The sequence below is a fragment of the Podarcis raffonei genome, chromosome 2 (genome assembly GCF_027172205.1).
Source record: "Podarcis raffonei isolate rPodRaf1 chromosome 2, rPodRaf1.pri, whole genome shotgun sequence".
Lineage (NCBI taxonomy): Eukaryota > Metazoa > Chordata > Lepidosauria > Squamata > Lacertidae > Podarcis > Podarcis raffonei.
Window position 1 is genome coordinate 126,487,903 of NC_070603.1, and position 19,455 is coordinate 126,507,357.

At 48.9% G+C, this 19,455-nt stretch overlaps 2 protein-coding genes and 1 pseudogene across 2 annotated transcripts in view; 1 reads left to right on the plus strand and 2 right to left on the minus strand.

Moving 5' to 3' along the window:
- LOC128409548 (zinc finger protein OZF-like) overlaps positions 1 to 19,455 on the minus strand; it is a 317,248-nt gene that overhangs the window by 242,291 nt on the left and 55,502 nt on the right. The window lies entirely within an intron of this gene.
- Positions 18,290 to 19,455, plus strand: part of LOC128409540 (zinc finger protein 883-like) — a 346,762-nt gene continuing 345,596 nt past the window's right edge. Inside the window, exon 1 of the mRNA XM_053380094.1 lies at positions 18,290 to 18,391. The gene's annotated coding sequence lies outside the window, so the exon portion shown is untranslated. The remainder of the gene's footprint in view (positions 18,392 to 19,455) is intronic.
- Positions 19,356 to 19,453, minus strand: LOC128409664 (uncharacterized; annotated as a pseudogene).

Below are 19,455 nucleotides of genomic sequence, written 5' to 3' on the forward strand. Positions count from 1 at the left end.
GCATCACCTTCAGCCGACAACATGAGGCAAAACTCTGGTATCCTGCAAATACCTCAACACTCTCTTGATGCCTTGCCAGGCATTCACACTGGGCTTTGTAGCCTCCCTGCTGAGCAGATTCACAGCAAATGCTATGTCTGGTCTGCTCCACTGAGAGATAACAGACTCCCTAGCGCTGACTGAAACACCTCAGGGTTTTGGAACTCAGAAGGCTCCCCAAGCTGACTGTCCTTCACGAAGTTGGTCTCCATGGGCGTTCTGACCCCTGCACAGTCAGACATCTGGAACTTCTCAAGCAACTGTTCAATCTTGCCTTTGTGACTGAGCAAGAAACTCCCGTTTTCAGTCCTGTCTATCCTAACACCTAGATAAACCTGAACGGGACCAAGGTTTTTGAGCTTAAACTTCTTACCAAGCTCTTTGGCAAAACCTTGCACCTGTCTACCTGTCTGTGCCACGTACAGAATATCATCTACAAACACCAGAATCGCTTCCTGTGTCTCTCCTGACCCCTTTAGGTACAGGCAACTGTCTGCAAGACTCTTCCGGAAACCCAAACTTTCCAGAGCTTCATTCAGGCACATGTTCCAATTTTTGGCTGACTGTTTCAAACCATAAATTGACTTGTGCAGTTTCCACACAACACCTGCCCTCAAACCCTGGAGGAGGTAGCATGTACAGATCCTCCTTCAGATCCGAGTTCAAATAAGCCACATCCACATCAAAGTGGTGCATTTGGTGCCCTCTTTGAGCAGCTACTGCTAAAAGCACGCGCAGAATCTCACTCCGGGACATAGGAGCATACACCTCGGTGTAATGCAGCCCCCTTCTCTGCATGAAACCTCTGGCTACAAGCCTTGCCTTGTACTGTGGTTCTCCAGACGCTGTGGGCTTAATCCTGTAAACCCAACGACAGCTCACGGCCTGCTTGCCCTCTGGCAGCTTTGTGGTGTTGAACACACCTAAGGACCTCATTGAGTTCAACTCCTTTCCCATTGCCTCTTGCCACTTCCTGGCTTCTGCTTCAGGCAACTGTTGAACCTCCTCAAAACTCTGGTTCGCACTGCGCTAAACCAACCCACACGCTGGTGACCTCAAACCTCTCAGGTGGTACCCCCTTTGTAGTGCATGTGGAACTTCTGAGCACTGTCTCAGGTGCTCCCTCTGACCCACTGGGGCCAGCAAGTGTGTCTCTGACATCAGAAGACTCCCCCTCTGACTTACTGCGTCTTCTGGCCTTCTGCACTTGACTAACGGGAGACGAAGGCTCACTTTGGGGCTTTCTTTTAACAACCTGTGGAGATGCCCCTCCCTGTTCTTGACCCTGGTCAGAGACCTGGTCCTCATCAACAGGTTCAGCTTCTAACTCTCCCTCCTCAGCAGAATCAGACAGACTGTCTGAGAGAACGTCAGGATTCGCATGGATCCTTGACCAACCACTCTGCTCACAGAACTCAGCACTTCTGCTGACTAGAATCCTGGACTGATCGCCTTCTGGATAGGCAAACCTCCACCCTTTTGTCCCAGGCTCGTACCCACAAAAGATCATTTTCCGGGACCTCAGGTCACCTTTCTTGCATTGAGCCTTTGGCACAAGCACCCAGGCTTCACAACCAAACACACGGAAGAAATGCACCTTGGGCTTCTTCCGGTGCAGCAGAAAATAGGACGTGTCTCCTACAACAGAGCTATAGGACCTGTTCAAAGTGAAGCTGGCAGCTTTCCAAGCTTCGGCCCAAAAGCTCTGAGGGAAACCAGAATCAAACAGTAGAGTGTCAGCTGCCTCAGCTAGCGTTCTGTTCCTGCGTTCCGCTACGCCATTCTCCTGAGGAGAAAAGGTAACCGTCAACCTGTGACTTATCCCCTTCTGGCGGAAGAAACTCTGCAGAGCAGACCCGGTGAACTCTCTGCCTCGGTCGCTCTGAAAGCTCTGCACCTTGGTGGAAAACTGTAGTTCCACTGCCGCAACCCAGTCTTTGATCAGTTGCGCTGCCTCGCTTTTCCGTTTCAGCAAGAAAATCCAGCCGTTCCTCGAAAAATCATCTGTCAGCGTGAGTGCATACCTGGCTCCGCCCAGACTCGGCACTGGCATGGGTCCACAAAGGTCTGTATGCACAAGCTCAAAAGGCCTTGTGGTTACCCTCTCCGATCTGGGATAACTGCACCTTTTTATCTTTGCTCTTTTGCATGCCCTACAATCCAAGAATTTACCGGCCGGGGGGGGGTCTGGAGTTGTGGGGGCTCTTAATTTTGGAGGGACTTTGAAACATGCTTTTAAATATTTTCTGGACTACACTGCTGACTGTGGGGAATGGGACTGTGGGGAATGGGTTGATCTGCTATGGGGAGATGGAGATATTTTTGGGTTGGAGTTTCCCCGAGACCTACTCCTCAATGAGAAAGGAAAGAAACTAAGAAAGAGATCAACAAAAGACAAGGCAAAGTGCAGGTATAAACAAGAAGAAGATCTGCAGAAGGGACATGGAAAAGACTTAAGAGCCTCAGACATAAGATCACCAGGTTGATGGACTAGATGGAATGGACAGTAAGGACTGACATAACCCAAGACCAGGAAGATGAGACGTTGGGTGAAGATTGGAGGAAAGCTTTTAAAAATTTATTTTGGGAATTAGGGTAAAATTAATGAGTATTAGGAAAAATGTTGGAATGAAACTATTTGGCTTTAGTAGAAATGATATAAGGAGTTATGTATAAACAAGTTTTAAGCTTTAAGGTATTCTATGGTAAGATAAGGTTAAAATAAATTAAGGTAAATTGAACGACAGAATATAGTGAAAGATGAAAAGGATTTGCTGAGTTAATAGGTTAGACTGTTAAGATAAATCATCCAATAAAAACAGAGAAAGATGGAAAGAATTCGCTGAAATAAATAAACTAGAATACAAAAAGGGAGGTGTGAGGAGGTCGATGAAACAAGTAAATGAAAGATAAAAATATGGAATATTGGATGTGGTTTTTTTAATTGCTATTGCATTTTTTATTTTTTTATGTATTGTAATGTATGTTTTGTTAATTTTTTGTTTTCTCTTTTTCTTCTGTAATTTTTAAACTTTTAATAAATATCATTAAAAAAAAAACAATCCAAGAATTTACCACATGGTTTCATCTTGCAACCCTTACTGCATTCTGGCAACTTCTGGATATATTTCCAACAGCTGTGTGACGTTCTCCTGTGCCACAAATGAGCACACGAATCATGTGTGGGAACGTTAGCACATTGCGCCTGTGCGGTCTCAGCGTCCCCCTTACCCTCCAGAGGTGTCTCCAGAACAAAGGTTGTTCTGACATGCAACATTGACCAGTTGTTTCCCACCCCTGGAAATAGAACAGACATCATTTTCAAAGCAAACCTTATAACCCTCCTTTACAAGAGCAGATACAGATAAAAGACAACACTTCATTCCTGGCACAACGTAGACTTCCAGCTCTGCCTGTAAAAAAGAAACAAACACATTGCCAACAGTGGTTAATTGTCTCTGTGAGCCATCAGCAAGAGTGACTGTTTTCCCAGTTGAAACAGCCTTGCAGTTCCACATTTCACCACTAGATGGCGATGGCATTAGGTGATGGCTGGCTCCTGAGTCAATGACCCAACACAGCATGCTGCCCTCACTGGAGTTGTTCTTTAGCGTTGCCATGGAGGCAGCAGCAAGGTGATAAGAAGAACCGTCCTTCTCACTTCCTCTGTCATGTCCTCCCTTCGCATTCCCACGCTGGCCTCCTCTCCTAGACTGGCTGCCATGGAAACCTGGCTGGCTGCCACGAGGACTTGGCTGACTGCCATGGGAAGCAACCTTGGAGACATCCTGCCCGGCCTCTCTGGCTCTCCTCGGACAGGACTGACGCAGGTGGTCAACTGACCTGCAGACAAAACAACGACGAGTGGAAAAAGCCTGAACTGTGCCTTCTGGCTTGCCCCCCCCCCCCCGTTACCGGCAGGGCACCCTGAGCCAGCTCGGCCCTCTGAGACGGCGTTCCTCCTCGTCACACAAACAACCAGTCACATACTGCAGCGTAAGATCCGCTGGATTCATCGATTCCAAAGTTAGACACAAATTGTCATAACTTTTGTCCAAAGAGCTGAGCAAAATATAAACTTTCAGTTCCTCAGTAAAGTTGACTTGCAACAGTCTCAGCTTGTTGAAAACAGAGAGCATCTTAGTCACATGCTGTCTGATGCTATCACCAGGACGCAGCTTCAGCTCAAACAAGCTTCTGGTGGTGTGGATCTTTGCCCCACCTGTGGTCCTGTGGTGCACTCTCTCTAGTGCCTGGTAGGCCTCATGAGCAGTCTCAAGACCCTCCACCAAAGGTAGCTGTGAGCCCTCCAAACTGAGCACTATAGCTCCTAAGGCTTTTTGCTCTTTCCTCTGTGAGGCTTGGGCAGCTGCAGCAACCGCTGCTGCAGCTCCGGCTGCAGCTTGCTGTGGGGGCCCTTGGATCGCCTCCCACAGACCCTTGACCCTTGGCCAGGCCTTCAACTTCCTTGACCACTCCTCCCAGTTACTCCCATTTAATTTTTCAAAGGGGACTGAGAATGACTCCTGTCCATCTGCCATATTCTCCCCCGGGGCTGAGCCTACTCACGTAACGGCAGCTCCTCTTGGCACCCGGTCCTGAAGATGAGGTCCTCCCCAGCAAGCTTCACTGCCTCAAACGTTAGGCAGGAGCTCCAGCTGGCTTCTCCCACACACACAGGCACGACGTGGCAACAGCTTCCAAAGCTTGGCTAGCTTCCATAACCTGCTGAGATAAGATGGCGCCCGGCACGCTTCTGCTGCGCCGATGGATGCCTGTGCCGATAGAAAAACTTGAGCTCCCTTAGCAGAGTCCTTAGCAGAGTTCTGCAGCGGTAGAAAGTGTTGCCTTGTGTGTGGATAATAAATCAGACTGAATGCAGGCTTCTTGCTAATCTCCAACAGCCTTTAATGAGAAGAAAAACATCATAAATCAGCCCGGCAAGAGAACGGACATCCTTTCGTCTCTCAGCCAAAAACGAAAGGAAAACTCACACAAAGAAAGATTCCCGTATGTGAACCAAACCACGCCTCAGAATGTGAGACGTCACACAGAACTGTTTAACCCTGTAAGTTCTGATTCTCCTCACAGGTAATTATCCCTGTTGAACCCCGCAGGGATGGGGTGGATGTGCCTTCACCCGCACGCCATCCGATATCTGCCGCTCGCTACAGTGGAGGCAGGGGCGCTGGGTGTTTAGCATTGCACGAATTGGACACTCTCCAATGCCAACGCCATGAGCGGGAGCATTCCTGTTTTTCAACAATGATTTGCATTCAGACTTTGAAAGGAATTTTGTCGCTCTGCTACAGAAGATGTGAGGTGAGCGTCTCAACTTTGCTTATACTTGCTACTGTTGGGCCAACGCCCTCCCTCACTTGTCTGAATGGTGAGGAACTTCGCCCGTAGTAGCAGAGTACAGCAGAAGCAGACTCTGGTTGGAATGCAGCATCAAGAAAATAATAAGTCAACAGAGCGACGAGCTGACTCACGCAGCCGTATCCTTCAGCAAAAGCCAGTTGCAAGGACCAGAGGGGAGGATGATAGATATAGAAATAGCTCCCGTTCTCACACAACAATACATTAGGTAATTAGGCAATTAAAGGCACAATGTCACACTGTGCAATGAAAGAATGAAACACTGCAGTACTGCCAGCTACTTCATGATATGGCAAGCCTCATGTAGAAAGAGTAAATTAATGAAATGGAACGCAAGTGAAAACTAGATAATGTTTAATGGCGCGGTCCTTTGTGGAGGGCTCTAATTATTATTGGCAAGGTATCAGCTTGTTTGAAGATATGGAGAGACTTTGTTCAAAGACATGATTAAATATGTTTTTCGCTGGGGATGCTAAAACGGCGCAAAGGAAGGCACATTAGAAAAAAAGGGGTCCCTCTCAAAGGGGGCTGAAGACAACCGACAGATTACAACTGGGGAATATTTCACACAGGAAACCATATCTGCTTGCATGGACTTTTGTCGTATGTGGATTTATAAAGTGAAGATGAATCTTTGATCTTAGGGCCCAGGGGGAGCAAGCTTGGATTGTAGAGGAACCGAACAATTATTAACCGTGAAATATATCCCACGGTGTGGTCTCTTACAGAAGATTCTTCAGTTTGGGAAAATATCAGTTCGTTCAAATACATTACATTTGTCTTAATTTTAACTAAACAAAGGAAAGCTGGAAGACAGCCCAGAGTCCTGGAAGATAAGACGGTGGAAAGAAATAGGGCTGTCTGAGGAGGGACTGCACGGAAAACAATTGATGGACAACAAGAAGAGCAAAATGTTCATATTGCATGTTAATTTACATATAGATCTGTTAAATACAATGAAAGTTGCATACCAGTGGCTGTCAAGATAAGATGAAGCATTAAGATTGGGATGATATTGGGAATAAATAAGAGAGAGAAAAGTAGGAACAAGAAACAAACAAACAAATTCTCCTGGCCAGCCAGAACATGGTTTTATTTTTTGTATTATAATGTGGCAAGATTTGGTATTGTATCAATTGGATAAATATTAATGAAAAGTTAATAATAAAAAACTTTGGAGAATTAGAGGAAACATGACAAGCAGAAGTAGAAGGAGGAGGAGGGAGAGGAGTAAAGGGACAAAAAAGAGGACATTGGGATGGATCTGAAAGTGCTCTTGTGGAACATAAATGGACTTAAGAATAAAACCAAAAGAAACCAAATAACACACATCTTGCTAAAACAAAAATTGGACATTATATATTTGCAGGAAAACATAGAAAAAAACAAGAAAAGGGAAGTGGTTTTGTATATTAACCCCAAATTAGATTTCAAACAAATATTCAAGGATGGGAAAGGCAGAATAATAGGGGTGGAGGTCAAATTAGCAGAGAACGATGGATGAAGGCTGGGCCAGGAAATTGGTCCACTTTCCGGAAGAAATCACAGAATCACAGCGTCAGAAGGGCCCCCAGGGGCCATCTAGTCCAACCCCCTGCAAGGCAGGGATCGCAGCAAACGCCCAAGAGCGAACCAGGCGGATGTGGAATTGGGGAGGTTGGGGGCAAGTTGTATCTCCACTCCCCAAAGATTCAGCCCCTTTCCAAGACTTCAGACTGGCTGAATTGGAAGGGACCCCCAAGGGACATCTAGCCCCTCCTGCAATGCAGACCTACTCCCCCCCACCTCCCTCATACCCCTGATATCCACTTCTTCCTGCCAGGACCCATTCCGGGGGGGGGGCTCATTCTGCAGGGGATTCTTGGGATCCCAAGCACCACTCTCTTCTGTTTCGGCTTGGGGGGCTTTGCCCTCCCAGTATCTCTGGAGGACTTATTTTTTTTGGGGGGGGGAGAGAGAAAGAGGGAGGTCTGTATGTGTGGGGTCAGACTATCAAGGAAAGTAGCAAAACACCAAGCCAACAAGTTATGGAAACCCCAGAGCTGCCCTGATGGAACCTGCAACATTGCAAATGAATCCTAAAGGCTCCCCAAAGACCATCCAGCCCCACCCCTTGCAAGGGTCTCCTGCCTCCTACCGCGCCCCCTATCCTGCTCCCCTCCCTCCCTCCATGGCTACTGCTCTCTCCCAAACCCACATGGGTAACCAGGCAGCTGGCTCAATCCACCCACTTCCGGGTGCTCTCTCCCCCTCGCCCAATCGCCTCGCGAGGGGAAGCCACTGTGGAGAAAGGGCAGAGGCCATGTTGGGTCAGGGCAGCCGGTCCTCCCATGTTTGGAGCGGGAGGAAGGGCCCGCGGCCATCTTGAATGAGGGCAATTCTGTGCCTGTCTGTTATACATACAAACCCAAAACACAATGCATCCTGTAGATTTAAGGATCTGTCCACAGTGGCCTACTTGTTATCAGAGGCCCAGAATCCTTGTTATCAGAGGCCCAGAATCGAGTGATCATGCTCTTCTGAAGTTTACTATACAGCGGAAAGGAGCAGCCAAGCATACTAGGACTCAATTTCTCGACTTTAAGAAAGCCGACTTCATAAAACTTAGGGAAGTGCTGGGTGAGATCCCATGGACAGTAATACTAAAAGGAAAGGGAGTTCATGATGGCTGGGAGTTTGTTAAGAGGAAGATAGTAAAAGCACAACTTCAGGCAATACCAATGAGACGGAAACATGGAAGGTGCCTAAAGAAGCCAGGGTGGCTATCTAAAGAACTTTTAACTGAGTTAAGATTAAAAAAGGATGTGTACAAAAAATGGAAAAGGGGGGAAACCACCAAAGAGGAATTCAAACAAATAGCCAGCACGTGTAGACACAAAGTCAGAAAAGCTAAAGCACAGAATGAACTCAGGCTTGCTAGAGAGGTTAAAAGCAACAAAAAAGGCTTTTTATGGGTATGTTCGTAGCAAAAGAAAGAACAAAGAAACAGTGGGGTCACTCAGAGGAGAAGATGGTGAAATGCAAACAGGGGACACAGAAAGGGCTGAACTCTTCAATGCCTTCTTTGCCTCAGTCTTCTCCGATAAAGAAAACAATGCCCGACCTGAAGAATTTGGAACAAATGATTCAGCAGAGGAAACACAGCCCAGAATAACTAGGGAGATAGTACAAGAATACTTGGCTAGTTTAGATGTATTCAAGTCTCCAGGGCCAGACGAACTGCATCCAAGAGTATTAAAAGAACTGGCAGATGTGATCTCAGAACCACTGGCAGTCATCTTTGAGAATTCCTGAAGAGCAGGCGAAGTCCTGGCAGACTGGAGGAGGGCAAATGTTGCCCCTATTTTCAAAAAGGGGGGAAAGAGAGGACCCAAATAATTACCGCCCAGTCAGTCTGACATCAATACCAGGGAAGATTCTGGAGCAGATCATTAAGCAAACAGTCTGTGAGCACCTAGAAAGGAATGCTGTGATCACCAATAGTCAGCATGGATTTCTGAAAAATAAGTCATGTCAGACTAACCTGATCTCGTTTTTTGACAGAATTACAAGCCTGGTAGATGAAGGGAACGCAGTGGATATAGCCTACCTTGATTTCAGCAAGGCATTCAACAAGGTGCCCCATGAGATTCTTGTAAAGAAGCTGGTAAAATGCGGTCTTGACTATGCTACCACTCAGTGGATTTGTAACTGGCTGACTGACCGAACCCAGAGGGTGCTCATCAATGGTTCCTCTTCATCCTGGAGGAGAGTGACTAGTGGGGTGCCACAGGGTTCTGTCTTGGGCCCGGTCTTATTCAACATCTTTATCAACGACTTGGATGATGGACTCAAGGGCATCCTGATCAAATTTGCAGATGACACCAAACTGGGAGGGGTGGCTAACACCCCAGAGGACAGGATCACACTTCAAAATGACCTTGACAGATTAGAGAACTGGGCCAAAACAAACAAGATGAATTTTAACAGGGAGAAATGTAAAGTATTGCACTTGGGCAAAAAAAATGAGAGGCACAAATACAAGATGGGTGACACCTGGCTTGAGAGCAGTACATGTGAAAAGGATCTAGGAGTCTTGGTTGACCACAAACTTGACATGAGCCAACAGTGTGACGCGGCAGCTAAAAAAGCCAATGCAATTCTGGGCTGCATCAATAGGAGTATAGCATCTAGATCAAGGGAAGTAATAGTGCCACTGTATTCTGCTCTGGTCAGACCTCACCTGGAGTACTGTGTCCAGTTCTGGGCACCACAGTTCAAGAAGGACACTGACAAACTGGAACGTGTCCGGAGGAGGGCAACCAAAATGGTCAAAGGCCTGGAAACGATGCCTTATGAGGAACAGCTAAGGGAGCTGGGCATGTTTAGCCTGGAGAAGAGGAGGTTAAGGGGTGATATGATAGCCATGTTCAAATATATAAAAGGATGTCATATAGAGGAGGGAGAAAGGTTGTTTTCTGCTGCTCCAGAGAAGCGGACACAGAGCAATGGATCCAAACTACAAGAAAGAAGATTCCACCTAAACATTAGGAAGAACTTCCTGATAGTAAGAGCTGTTCGACAGTGGAATTTGCTGCCAAGGAGTGTGGTGGAGTCTCCTTCTTTGGAGGTCTTTAAGCAGAGGCTTGACAACCATATGTCAGGAGTGCTCTGATGGTGTTTCCTGCTTGGCAGGGGGTTGGACTCGATGGCCCTTGTGGTCTCTTCCAACTCTATGATTCTATGATCCACATTCCTTTTTAAGAAAATACAAAATACATTTTTGCAGGCAAAAAAAAAGTTCAATATTGGGGAGGTGACAAAAACTTTTCCACACCAGGTACCCCCTGACCTTGTTATGCCACTACCTGGGGTGCAGGGAATGCATGGGGTCCCTATTCAGATCATGCCGGGGGCGGGGGAGAGACCCCCAAGTCGGGGAGCAGAGGGTCCTCCCTTCTCCTCTCTGCCAAGCCAGGGAGGGGGCAAGTTCGCAGGAGGTCTGCAGCTCTGCTCTTCCTTGGGATCCAGATGCTGCCTTCCTTTTGGGGAGGGGGCTTTGGGTCAAGGAAATAAACCCCTTCAGATGGAGGGATAAGTCACCTTTGTGAACAGAGGATGTAGACAGATGAGAGCATTTGCACGTGGAGAAGAAAAGCCCTTCTGCATCTGCAGCAGCAAAGTCAGACCACTTCCTCTGTCCCAGATGCAACAACACATGTCTCTCCCCTATTCAGACTAAAGAAGTAGACAAACTAATGTGAAATCAAATTTCAGATGTATCCTCAGGAAATGCTAAAGCAAGGATAGAAGACTCCTTCTCCCAACCTTTTCGGACAAATGAGGAGGGATTATCAGTCACTGGGTAGCTTGTAATACTAACAGAGGACATGGAACACATAGAATCCTTTTTGGCTCACTGTGATAAAATTCTTACGATCCTGATAGATACTTGTAAAACCTGTAAAAAATCTAGCAGAGCGTCTGTGGGTTTTGATCAAGAAGAAATGGAAATTGGTGCTGTCTCAAAAGAGGGAGTTCAAGGGGAGAAGCTGTGGGGAGGCAGGCGGAGGCGGGGTCTCCTTCCAGTCAGGGAGGGAGAGGAGACCCCCAAGAGCAAGGGCTGAGGGGACCCCCTGGGTGTGTGGGGCGGACAGAGGGGGGAGTGGAGGGAAAGGGCCCCTCGCTCAGGAACCCCCCAAGTCTGACTCCAGAACCTTGAAGAAGCCAAGCTGGGCCTGCCAGCCTCCAAGTCCCTTGACTTCTGCCTGGAAGGAGGCGTCTCCGGACACCAGCTTCGTCTCACCAACTTCTGGGATCCTTTTATTGTTTCATGTTGTCCTTATAAATCCCTTGGAGGCTTGTTTTAAAGTGAGTGGCGTCTGCATTTGAGGAAGGGCTGCCCCAGGGAAGATGGGGAGCTGCTTTTCTCCTGCTCTAGAGGGAAGACTCTGGAGCTGCGGACGCCTGACTTGGAAGTGTCTTCCAATGCGCTCTGGGCTTTGGCAGCCTGGATCTCCCTTCGGATCTCGGATTCCTCTTCCCCCCTGGTGCCTTCTCTTGAGGAGGCTGCTTGAACCAGATGGAGCTGTTCCATTGCAGGAGACTCCTGGGGAAGCCCCGTCTCCCTTGCGCTGAGTCTGGCTCTGAGGGGGGCTCCTTGGGGCAGAGGGAGCCCCTAAGCGCAGGCGCAGAAGTGGGGAGAGGGAGGGTTGGGCTCGGGGCCCTGGGTTTGGCAAGGGTTAAGAGGAGCAGATCTGGAATCTTAGAGAGGAGAGGAAGTGAAGGGGCTGAAGGTCCTCCCTCCCACATCCCTTCCTGCTTTCTTCTCCTTTGCAAAAGCCCCTCCTGGACTCGGGTGAGTCTCCTCTCTCTTCCCTCTGAGGGTGCTGTGGGGAGAAGGGGGTCCCAGGGGGGCAGGGAGGATGAATGGGTGTCCCTGTTCAGATCATGCACAGTGGAGGAAGACCCCCAAGTCGGGGAGCAGAGGGTCCTCCTTTGTCCTCTCTGCCAAGCCAGGGAGGGGGCAAGTTCGCAGGAGGTCTGCAGCTCTGCTCTTCCTTGGGATCCAGATGCTGCCTTCCTTTTGGGGAGGGGGCTTTGGGTCAAGGAAATAAACCCCTTCAGATGGAGGGATAAGTCACCTTTGTGAACAGAGGATGTAGACAGATGAGAGCATTTGCACGTGGAGAAGAAAAGCCCTTCTGCATCTGCAGCAGCAAAGTCAGACCACTTCCTCTGTCCCAGATGCAACAACCCATGTCTCTCCCCTATTCAGACTAAAGAAGTAGACAAACTAATGTGAAATCAAATTTCAGATGTATCCTCAGGAAATGCTAAAGCAAGGATAGAAGACTCCTTCTCCCAACCTTTTCGGACAAATGAGGAGGGATTATCAGTCACTGGGTAGCTTGTAGTACTAACAGAGGACATGGAACACATAGAATCCTTTTTGGCTCACTGTGATAAAATTCTTACGATCCTGATAGATACTTGTAAAACCTGTAAAAAATCTAGCAGAGCGTCTGTGGGTTTTGATCAAGAAGAAATGGAAATTGGTGCTGTCTCAAAAGAGGGAGTTCAAGGGGAGAAGCTGTGGGGAGGCAGGCGGAGGCGGGGTCTCCTTCCAGTCAGGGAGGGAGAGGAGACCCCCAAGAGCAAGGGCTGAGGGGACCCCCTGGGTGTGTGGGGCGGACTGAGAGGGGGGCGGAGGGAGACCCCCAAGAAGGAGGGCTGAGGGGACCCCCTGGGTGTCGGGGGTGGACTGAGAGGGGGGAGCAGGGGAGACCCCCAAGAAGGAGGGCTGAGGGGACCCCCTGGGTGTGTGGGGCGGACTGGGGGGGGGCGGAGGGAGACCCCCAAGAAGGAGGGCTGAGGGGACCCCCTGGGTGTCGGGGGCGGACTGAGAGGGGGGAGCAGGGGAGACCCCCAAGAAGGAGGGCTGAGGGGACCCCCTGGGTGTGGGGGGCGGACTGAGAGGGGGGAGAGGGCCCCCCAAGTCTGACTCCAGAGCCCGGAAGAAGCCAAGCTGGGCCTGCCAGCCTCCAAGTCCAAGGGAAGGAGGCGTCTCCGGACCCCAGCTTGGCCTCCCCAATTCAGGGCTGCCCCAGGGAAGATGGGGAGCTGGAGGGAAGACTCTGGAGCTGCGGGCGCCGGACTTGGAAGGGTCTCCCTTGGGGGGATCTGGGATTCCTCTTCCTCCCTGGCGCCTGCTCTCGAGGAGGCTGTTTCCCTTGCAGGAGACTCCTGGGGAAGCCCCGTTTCCCTGGCGCGGAGTCTGTTAGGATATTTCCGTTCCACCTTAAAAGGGAGCAGGATGTTTGTATAACACTCTGCGTAATTTCCTGTCTCACAGGATGTTTATGTTGTAAGTTCGTTTCGTTTTCTGCTGTTCTTGCCTGAGCAGACGGAGCAGACGGTCATGCCTTCTTTGTTCTGACCTACGCCAAATAAAAACTGTAAATATGCATGTTCTGCTCTCATGCTTGTGCAACTTTTGCTGTGTGAATTCTGCTGTCAGAGTGTGCACTAAGCCTGAGGCTTAGTGTCGCTAAATTGCTGGTACTGCGTGACTACGGGAGGTCGATGGATCGTCCGGCACCGAGCTTGGGGGCTCAGATGGACTTTATCTCCCTGGCAGTATCCCAACAACAGGTTTCGGGCCCAGATTCACGGCACTTGCAGGAGAGTAAGACAGCGACAGACTGCTGAAAGGTATGTTGGAAAAGCGAAAGCAGAGGCTTTTCTGTTTGCCGCGGAAGACGTCTTTGATGTCCGGCAAAGCCTAATTGGCCTGGGAGCCGAGCCAGAGGCATCGTGATTTATGAGCTGCCGAGATAAGAAGTCTTAGAAGGCAATAAAGGCTCACGGCTAAAGCAAAAAGCTGGAATGGAGATTTTCCAAGCTTCGGAGGCCACTGAGTGCCCTAAGTTAAATCGGCACAACTATCAGAGCTGGGCAAAATGGTGTGAGAGTTTGCTGCGTCAGTTTGGAGTCTGGCATACTATATCAGAAGCCACTCCAGTTCCTCGGACAGAGAAATGGCAGGCCCAGGATTCGAGGGCCGTTGATGTAATAGTCTTATCCGTCTCTCTGGAGGAAATAAAGACGCTTGCTGGAAATCTCACGGCACGTGACATGTGAGATGCTTTGAAAAGGGCCCACCTGCCAATCATCCCAGCCCAGTGTTTGAATGCTTCGGAGGTCCTGGCTGTTTCCCAGAATGCTAGTGAATGCAGGGATGCTGAGGGCACCGGTTGCAAGCTGCAGGGGGAGCAGACTATAACGTCATCCCAGGCAGCATTCCAGCCTCCAGGGGGAGCCAAGGAGTCGGCAGCTGAGAGCTCTGTTTCTCGTGAGAACCAAGGTCAGAGCCTTTGCAGAGGCCGGAAGACCAGATGTAAACAGAGCAAGATGCTTGCAGGTGGCCAGGAGCAGGGGGGCAAGTTGCAAAAGCCCACGCCAGTGGAAAACAAGGCTATGTTTGCTGGCACAGCTCTACCAAAGGCTAAAGGCACGTCTGATGGCCAGGAGCAGGGGGGCAAGTTGCAAAAGCCCTCGCCAGTGGAAAACAAGGCAATGTTTGCTGGCACAGCTTCACCAAAGGCTAAAGGCAAGCTGCAAAAGCCCACGCTGGTGGAAAACAAGGTTTTGTTTGCCAGCAAATCTGCTTCGAAGGGGAAGGCCAGGTTTGTTATTGACTCTGCGGCCACGCGCCATCTCACCAAAGACCGCCATCTGTTTATCTCCTTCACACCTCAAGATGGAGAGGTCCAGCTGGCTGATGGAAGGACTTTGCAAGCTGCAGGAGTTGGGACTGTGAAACTTGCTAGTCTGAATACTACCATCAGAGATGTACTTTTTGTTCCAGGAGCTGCGGACAATGTGATTAGTGTACCACAGCTGACTGGGCGTGGTTTTGAGGTTTCCTTCAAGAGGACTGTCTGTGTCATCAGAAAAGGCAAAGAGGACATTTGGCATGCAAAGTTGATGGATGGTTTGTTCTGTCTAACTTATGATGACAATGCTGTTATATCTAATGCTGATACTTGTTGTGTTGCACAAACTAACAAGGTTCTTCATGCAGGATGCATTCATGATGCACATCGCAGATTTTGTCACCTCTCTTGGCAAGCGCTAGCCAAGATGCCTGGGTTGGTTGAAGGTTTGGACATCAAACCTTGTAAATTTCACATGAAATGTGTATCTTGTGCAGAGAACAAGGTGAAGGTTGCTCCAAAAGGCAAGGAGTCTAGCAGGCAGGCTTCCAAACCCTACCAGCTAGTTCACGCAGACCTGGTAGGTCCTCTAGCGCCCTCTTTGGATAGAGCAAGGTACTTCATGGTTCTAATTGATTCTTTTTCCAGGTACATTCATGTGTTTATGCTCGAGCAGAAATCGCAAGCATTTCCTAAGTTCAAGGCATTCTGTGCTTGGTTGGAGAATGCTCACGGTAAACGTATTGGTTGTCTGTTTACTGATCGAGGCGGGGAATTCACTTCTCAGCAGTTTGAAGCTTTCCTGACTGAGAAGGGAATCCAGCATGACTTGTCAACGCCTAGATCGCCATGGATGAATGGGCTTGCGGAGAGAGCAAATCAAACGTTGCTGCAAGGAATAAAAACCTTGTTGCATGATGCCAATCTCCCTGAGAAGTTTTGGGGGGAGGCTCTGGCGAATTTTGTTTATTCTTTTAACAGGAGACTGTCATCACCTATTGGCTGCACTCCCTATGAGAAGATGTATGGGAGGAAACCTAATGTCAAGCACTTGAGAATCTTTGGTTCTGACATGTGGGTGCACACCCCACAAAGCAACAAGCTTGGGAAGCGTGGGGCACATGGTTTGTTCATGGGGTACGAAAAAGGTGCATACAGGGTATGGATGACTAACTCTAAATCCATAAAGTTCACAAGGAGTGTTGAGTACAATCCTAAGTGGGGGGAAAATGTGGGAATTTTCCAGAGTTACCCAGAGGAGGATGAAGGTGATGTGAAGAAAGCAGATCATGCTGAGAAAGCTGAGGAAACTGAGGATGATGATGATGATGATCAGAGTTCGGATTCCAGTTCAGTGGGCGGCGCTGCTGCTGCTGTCGGTGACAGTGATGACACAGCAGACTACAAGAGCGCAAAGGCCTCAGTCAGACCATCTGATGAGTCTGACAATGAACTGGAAGAACCACTGTTCACCATTGGTCACTATTCTCCTAAGAAGGAGGAGATGAGTCCAGAAGTCTTGCGTCTGGTTCGCAGGTCTGAAAGGGCGACCAAAGGCAAACCTCCAAAGAGGTTTGCTGATGAGTTTGCTAAGACGGCAACTGCTGTTCTTAGTAGCTCAGAGAAGGTGTGGGAACCTTCAAGCTTCAAAGAGGTCCAAGAGTTAACCTCTAAAGATGCTGAGCCTTGGCTTAATGCCATGAAGGCTGAAGTTGATTCCTTGAACAGGAACCAAACTTGGGAGCTGGTACCGGTAGTCCCAGGGATGAGACTGGTTGGCAGCAAATGGGTCTTCAAGGCCAAGACAGACCAGAATGGCAAGGTTGTCAGACACAAAGCCAGATTGGTTGCCAGAGGTTTTTCACAGGTACCAGGGCAGGATTACCATGAGACCTACTCACCCACGGTCAAATATGAGAGCATTCGGCTGATGCTCAAGATCGCTGCGGAGGAGAAACTGCATGTTTCCCATCATGACATAAATACAGCTTTTTTGTACGGGATTTTGAACGAGCAGCTGTACATGCTTCCACCTGATGGAATGCAGATACAGAAGGGAATGGTCTGTAAACTGCGGAAATCCTTGTATGGTCTCAAGCAGAGTGCCAGGTGTTGGAACACAAAACTCACTGAAGCGTTGCTTTCTCTAGGTTTTCACCAGGGCAAAGCTGATCCGTGTGTGTTTGTCAAGGAGGAGGGGCAAAACAAACTGTATTGTTTATGTTTTGTTGATGATCTTCTGATGTTATGGAAGAATCAGGCTTTTTACCAAAGCACCCTAGCTCAGCTGAAGGAGCACTTTGACATGAAGGATCTTGGTGAGGTATCCAACTATCTTTCTCTGCAGGTGGAGAGAGACCAAGCAGGTAATTTTCTGGTACACCAAACACAGAAAATTGCTGATGTATTAACCAGGTTGAATTTGGTTGATGCAAACCCAGCAGACACACCGATGGTGACAGGTTACCAGGTAGATAGTACTGCTGAAGCATTTTCTGACACAACGCTATACAGATGCATTCTAGGCAAGTTGAATTTCATTGCTAGATGTTCGAGACCTGACATTGCTGTAAGCACTAACCTGCTTAGCAGACATGCTAACAATCCTACTGTTCAGGATTGGAAGGCTCTGAAGCGCATAGCCCGGTATTTGAAAGGGACTATGCACTACAGGCTGAGGTTCACCAGTCAGAAGACTGGAGGTCTTGAAATCTTTGCAGATGCAAGTTTTGGAAGTGACACCACGGATGGTATAAGCACTTCTGGAGTATGCTACATGTACAACCACTGCCTGTTTGACTGGTTGTGCAAAAAGCAGACAACAGTTAGCCTAAGTTCCTGTGAAGCAGAACTCAATGCTCTGTCATTTTCACTCATGGATTGTGAATGGTTGATGCAACTGTTTAAGGACATTGGGGTTTCTGTGAAATGTCCTATACAAGTGTATCAAGACAATAGATCTTGTTTGGCTTTGCTGAACTCGGAGAGTTGCAAGCAAAGGACCAAGTACTTGCAGATTAAGCTACATCGTGCAAGAGAGTGTATTCAGAAAGGACTCATTCAGGTGTCCTACATGCCAGGAAATGAAATTCCTGCTGATCTGTTGTCTAAGGTTGTTAACAGAGAACAACTTAAGGTTTACGCACAAAGGTTGCAATTGGGTTGAACCACAGGTACTACAGGTTACACGGAAAGGGGGAGGATGTTAGGATATTTCCGTTCCACCTTAAAAGGGAGCAGGATGTTTGTATAACACTCTGCGTAATTTCCTGTCTCACAGGATGTTTATGTTGTAAGTTCGTTTCGTTTTCTGCTGTTCTTGCCTGAGCAGACGGAGCAGACGGTCATGCCTTCTTTGTTCTGACCTACGCCAAATAAAAACTGTAAATATGCATGTTCTGCTCTCATGCTTGTGCAACTTTTGCTGTGTGAATTCTGCTGTCAGAGTGTGCACTAAGCCTGAGGCTTAGTGTCGCTAAATTGCTGGTACTGTGTGACTACGGGAGGTCGATGGATCGTCCGGCACCGAGCTTGGGGGCTCAGATGGACTTTATCTCCCTGGCAGTATCCCAACAGAGTCTGGCTCCGAGGGGGCTCCGGGGGGGGGGCAGAGGGGAGAGGGAGGGCTGGGCTTGGCAAGGGTTAAGAGGAGCAGAGCTGGAGTCCTAGAGAGGACGGGAAGTGGAGGGGGAGGGGGCAAGTTCCTCCATGGCTAAATTCCCCCCTCCCTTCCTGCTTTCTTCTCTCTCCATTGCAAAAGCCCCTCCTGGACTCGGGTGAGTCTCCTCTCTCCTCCCCCTGAGGGTGCAATGGGGAGAAGGGGTCCCAGGGGGCAGGGAGGGGGCGTGGGGGTCCCTTTTCAGATCATGCCTGGTGGGGGGAGACCCCCAAGTCAGGGAGCAGAGGGTCCTCCCTCGTCCTCTTTGCCAAGCCAGGGAGGGGCCGAGTTTGCAGGAAATATGCAGCTCTGTTCTTCCTTGGGATCCAGATGCTGTCTCCCTCTTTAGGGAGGGGGCTTGGGGTCAAGGAAAACTGGGCAGGTAAATAAACCCCCTTCAGATGGAGGGATAAGTCACTTTTGTGCACAGAGGCTGCAGCCAGATGAGAACATTCCCACGTGGGGGGAGCACAGGGAGAAGAAAAGCCCTTCTGCATCTGCAGCTGCACAACTGGACCACTTCCTGTGTCCCAGATGCAACAACACGTCTCTCCCCTGTCAGTCTCCACACCCACGGCTGGCGCTGTTACCTTCCAACAATTGGATCTCACTCCCAAAGACACACTCTTCCATGGTGTCCTAAGACAGATGGATGCCAACCAACCAACTGTAGCCGGATAGGAACATTCCCACATGGGGGGAGCACAGGGAGAAGAAAATAAGGGGTCCCAGGTCTCCATGGGGGAAAGCGTCCCTGAGTCCTGCGTTCAAGGCCAAGGCTTTCGCCTTTCAGGCTCTGGCCACTTTCTCTGTGGTGTTTATGGGAGCTGTAGAGATGGGTCACATGCAGACATTCCCAAGTTTAAGAAGCATCCCTTGAAAAAGATGGGCTCTTTATTTATACTGTCTTATACTTCTGCCTGTTTGGTCCTTATGTATTACCGTATTTTTCACTCCATGACACACTTTTTTCTTCCTAAAAAGGGGAAATGTCTGTGCGTCTTATGGAGCGAATGCGTGGTCCTTGGGGCCGAATTGCCCAGGGGCAGAAAGCAGATCATACTTTTTTAAAAAAAGAGGGAAGTGGGTGTTGAAACAAAGCCGCTGATCGGGGAGAGAGATATTAAACTGATAAGAACAGATACTACACTTGATCTTAGCCAAAAGGCTGAGAAGCGATCA